The sequence below is a fragment of the Callospermophilus lateralis genome, chromosome 13, assembly GCF_048772815.1.
Source record: "Callospermophilus lateralis isolate mCalLat2 chromosome 13, mCalLat2.hap1, whole genome shotgun sequence".
Taxonomy (NCBI): Eukaryota; Metazoa; Chordata; class Mammalia; order Rodentia; family Sciuridae; genus Callospermophilus; species Callospermophilus lateralis.
Window position 1 is genome coordinate 81351090 of NC_135317.1, and position 5480 is coordinate 81356569.

Here is a 5480-nt window from a genome sequence, read left to right on the forward strand (position 1 = left end):
TTCAAGGAAGGGAGAATAAGGAAATTGAAAAGAAATAAAAAGACAAAAGAAAAAAATAGAAAAGAAAAAAAGAAAAAAATTTAAAAAACAATAAAAAAATTAAAATTAAAAAAAAATAATAAAAAATTTTAAAAAATGTAAAAAATGAAAATGAAAAAAACCCAAATAAAAAAAAATTTAATAAATGCAGTCCTAGAGTTTGATTAACTTCTCTTCCAGTAGGTGGAGCTGTGCCCACCGGGCCAAGCTTCTCCTCTCAGTACGCGGGAACCAATCACTGTGCAGCAGGTCCTCCTCCCAGACTGGGCGGGTCTCCAATCCTGAGTGCCTAGGGCCTTCTCATGTGTCTAGTCACTTCCCCACTTTTCCTCAAGCCAGGCCCCACTCACCGGTGATGCTCACCACAATACTGGCTACATGCCAGGTCTGCTGCTCCTGGGAGCCCTATTTTCTTGAACCACTGGGCACACTCTCCCTGTTTGCCATTCCCTCAGACCCTAAGTTTGTGGAGCTTGGGGCTGAGAACCCTCAGCGAATTTTGCTTGCCCTCTGGTAGCCACGCCCCCGGTAGCTGGTGCAAGAGACCTCAGTTGTCAGCACTGGTGGAAGCAGTAGCCGGGGGTTCCGTGCCACGGGTCCCGCGCCACTCCTGATTCCCTCGGTCTGGCTATCGCGCTCACGAGAGAGCTGGGAGGGGCCCTTAAGGTTTCCCTGCTGTGTGGAGAGGAAGGGCTAGGGGGTTACTCACCTGTCTTCACCAGTTTCAATGAAGTTATCTCCTCCGCTGCATTCTGGTGACGTCAGTTCTCTGCCATGATGGTATCCCATGCAAATGGCGACAGTTTGTTCCCTTTGCCGGGTGACCAATGCAACGGGTGGGTCCTGACTGGCTCTCCCAAGCCCTGTCTCAATCCTGTGGCCACTGCCTATGAAGGCTCGGTGGTATTAACCTCTGCAGGTTCAGAAGGGTCGACCAGTTGTTTCAGCGGGATCACAGCAGTTTGTGCTGAGTCACAGCATTTGTCTGGGAGACGCAGGCGAACGGGAGCTTGAATTCAGCCGATCTGGGCTAGGTGTGTGTTCTGAGAGGTCCAGACTGTTTGCCCCAGATCCACGTCAGCTCAGCAATGCCTAGTGCTCCTGAGCAAACAGCATTTAGATGGTTTACGACTCCCTATGTCCGCGCAGCTGAAGAGGTCAGAGACATGATCTCTCCGCGTCCGCCGCCATGTTGGATCTCCCAGCCTGTGGTTTGATGACAGGACTTGTATCCCAATCCACTAAGTTTTTGTCTAGTAAATTGATTGTTATTACTTCTTTGTGTGAATCATTTTCATTCTTATTCTAATTCTTATTGTATTCATCAAACTCCAGCCTTTCAGCTTTAGCCCTGCTTTATTAACTTTTTCTCCTTCAACTTCTTAAACATAGACATTGAATGCAATAAATCCTGCCCTGGTCTGTGGTGTTTACCAATTTCCCTGGTGTAAATGCTGCTTGAATTCCAAGTTACCAACTCAATTCAGATGTTGCTGAATTCCTAGGAGAGGCCATCATACCACCTTATGAATACAACATACCACCATTCTACCTTATGGATACAACATACCACCATTCTACCTTATGGATACAACAAACCTGAACAACCTCAAGATCATAGATAATAGTAGATAAGAATAATTAAAGCCTGGCAAGTTTTGTGTATTATTACTCTACCTGTAATAATACCTGTGATAATATAAGTATTCTCTATCTGATTGTAAGTACATTTAATAATTTAATTTTAACAACCAACTTGCAAAATTCTTGAGACTCTCCCCATTGCCTCTTGGGAGCCAGTACCTGTTGGCTGCAGGATACCACTCGTAGTAGCAATGGTGGGGTTTCAGTTCTAGAGACAGACAGGGAGCCAACGGTGCAGCTCTCTGATAGATGAGGAGTGGTCTCTTGGTTACAGTGGAGGCAGGGAGGAAGGGGTAGCCACATGCCAATGTTCCTCAGAGAAGCAGGGATTTGTTGGAGTGTCACTTTCGCCTTCTCAGTGGTGGTCTTCATGGCCACCAGACTAGTCTAGTTCTTAGCTTGCAAGGTGGGATTACTGTCCTACTTCTGGGTGAGCCATCTCCTCTCCAGATTCTCCCCTCTCTAGTCTATACTCACATTCCAGAATAACCTTCCCAAGCACATCTTTGCATGCATTTCCCCCCATCAGTCTGGCTCTGTGTAGGATGAATTCTACGTGAGAACCTGGGCTTTTAGTTTTCCCGAATCACTCACCAGCCTTTGCACCTTCCCCCTACACATGCATTCCGAGTCCTCCCCTGTTCTGCAGACCTCTCAGCTACTGGTTGTTGAATTTGCCAGTTGTGTTTCACCTCTTAGGCTTCGCGGCACCACCGCCTTGTTCTAAGTGTCTATTCCATGTGACTGCTTATTTGCAAACTGTTCCTCCTCTGTGAACCACCTTGAATCCCAAGTACTTGCCCCCCCCCAACTATTGTTGAAATGAGCACTTGCACCCCTCTTTGGGCACATGGTATCTTGCAGTCTTACACACATTTCCACACTTACATGCTGGTCAGTATATGTCTAAGTCGACCACAGACTTCTTGGGGGAAGAGATGATAGATAGTAGCAAACATTTCTTGTTGATGATAAGAAATCCATATACTCCAAAATGGAATACTCCCTGATAGTGTTGTGATATTTAATCAAATTAATATTTTTATTAAGAATAATATATTTATTATTCTTCTTTTCTTTTTGGGTGGTGCCAGGGATCCAACATAGGGCCTTATGTGTGTGCTAGGGCCACTGAGTGACATCCCGGCCCAAAACTAGTTTCTGATACATCTTTTTCTTTACTACTTATTTCCTAATCTTCAGCTTGTCTTTGGAACTATGAAGTTTGTTTTGATTGCCTTTTTTTTTCAATTTGGTACTGGGGATTGAACCCAGGAGATCTTCACTCTCGAGCCACATCCCCAGCCCTTTTTATTTTTTATTTTGAGACAGGGTCTTGCTAAGTTGCTGAGGCTAGTTTTGAACTTGGGTTCCTCCTGCCTCAGCCTCCTGAGCCTCTGGGATTATAGGCGAGTGCCACCGCACCCAGCTGTCACTGCCTTTTGTACTGGTCTGCGTGGGCTGACATACAAGATAGAGCAGACTGAGTGGCTTTAATGACAGTCATTTATTTTCTCATGTTTCTGGAGGCTGGAGTCAGGACTCTTGGGGTTAATGTCCGGGGAGGGTTTTCTTCCTGGGTTCTTACTGTGTCCTCACATGTCCCCTTTCCTTTGTGCACACATGGACCAAGAGAGTTCTCTGTTGTTTCTTCCTTTTTGGCGGGGTGTGGGGGGCTGCAGTGAACTTTATTGATGGTATGTGACAGTAGGAGTCCCTAAGCCCCGCCCCTTCTTCAGGGTATCTGGGATGGAAATGGGGAGGAGGGGAGATTCTCAGTGTGTCGAGGGACTGAGTTAGGGGCAGGGACTCCCCAGCAGCTGAGCGCCTCTCTCTTCCTGTGTTCTTGCTGGGGCAGGTGTTGCAGGGGCTCTTACTCCTTGGAGGCCATGTGGACCATAAGGTCCACCACCCTGTTGCTGCAGCCAAATTCATTGTCATACCAGGGAATGAGCTTAACCAAGTGGTTGTGAGGGCAATGCCGGCCCCAGCATCCAAAGTAGAAGAGTGGGCATCACTATTAAAGTCGCAGGAGACGACCTGGTCCTCCGTGTAGCCCAGGATGCCCTTGAGGGGGCCCTCTGATGCCTGCTTCACCACCTTCTTGAGGTCATCGTATCTGGCAGCTCTCTCCAGGCGACAGGTCAGATCCACAACTGACACGTTGGGAGTGGACACACGGAAAGCCATGCCAGTGAGCTTCCCATTCAGTTCAGGGATGACCTTGCCCACAGCCTTGGCAGCACGGGTGGATGCAGGGATGATATTCTGGGCAGCCCCATGGCCATCATGCCACAGTTTCCCAGAGGGGCCATCCACAGTCTTCTGAGTAGCAGTGATGGCGTGGACTGTGGTCATGAGTCCTTCCAGAATGCCAAAGTTGTCATGGATGACCTTGGCCATCGGGGCTAAGCAGTTGGTGGTACAGGAGGCATTGCTGACAATCTTGAGGGAGCTGTCATACTTCTCATGGTTCACGTCCATCACAAACATGGGGACATCGGCAGAAGGGGCAGAGATGGTGACCCTTTCGGCACCACCCTTCAAATGAGCCCCGGCTTTCTCCATGGCAGTGAAGACACCAGTGGACTCCACAACATACTCAGTACCAGCACCACCCCATTTGATGTTGGCGGGATCTCGCTCCTGGAAGACGGAGATGCACTTTCCATTGATGACAAGCTTCCCGTTCTCAGCCTTGACTGGGCCGTGGAAGTCACCATGGGTAGAATCATACTGGAACATACAGACCATGTAGTTGAGGTCAATGAAGGGGTCATTGATAGCGACAAGGTCCACTTTGGCAGAGGTGAAAGCAGCCCTGGTGACTGGGAGCCCAATGGGGTCAAATCCTTTCATTCCGACCTTCGCCATCACTGCACGAGACGGGGAGGGGCGGCTGCCTGTCGAACGGGGAGGAGCAGAGAGCCTCTTCCTTTTCTTATAAGGACACGGATCCTACCAGATTAGGATCCCACCCTTAGGACGTCATCTAGATTTCATTGTCTCCCGAAAGCCCATCTCTCAATGTAGTCACATTCAAGTTCCTGGTTTCAGAAGATGAATTTCAGGGGGATACAACCCAGTGTATACCACCTTCCAAACAGAATCTTTGTTGTATTTTCCATCGATTATAAAATGGCACTGTACCTTTCCCTCACCTTCTCGAAAAAACAAATGAATTTATTATTAAAACTGAGAGCCCAGAGAAGCAGAAGCGCTGGGTCAGTCACAGCATCAGCAGGGCGGTTTGGAGCCCAGGCTCCCAAGCTGGACTGTGCTGGTGTCGACCCAACTCTGCCACGTAGTAGCTGTGCGACCTCAAAGATGATACTTAACTTCTCTTTGCCTCAGTTTCCTTGTGTGCAAAATGGGAATGATAGCAAAGGTTCCACTTCACAGGAAGATGATGATTGTTGTAGGGGAGAGGAAATGAGATAGTGAGTGTGTGTAGAGCTCCTGGAACATTATTATTATGTTTATCTTAAAAAGCTTTTCACTGGGTGCCGAGGCACACTGCTGTATTCCCAGTGGCTCAGGAGGCTGAGGCAGGAGGATTGCAAGTTCAAAGCCAGCCTCAGCAACTTGGTGAGGCCCTAAGCAGCTTAGTAAGACTCTGTCTCAGAATAAAAATAAAAAGGGCTGGGGATATGGCTCAGTGATTAAGCACTCTTGGATTTAATCACTGGTACAAAAAAAAAAAATCTCATATTTAATGCCCGTGGAATTGTGTGTTTACAGCACCCCAGTCAGGCAGGTAATAGTATGGGAACATTATTTAATGCTTGTATTGATTT

At 47.6% G+C, this 5480-nt stretch overlaps 1 pseudogene; it reads right to left on the minus strand.

Annotated features, from left to right (window-relative positions):
- Positions 1-3476: 3476 nt before the first annotated feature.
- Positions 3477-4557, minus strand: LOC143379206 (glyceraldehyde-3-phosphate dehydrogenase pseudogene; annotated as a pseudogene).
- Between the last annotated feature and the right edge of the window lie 923 nt (positions 4558-5480).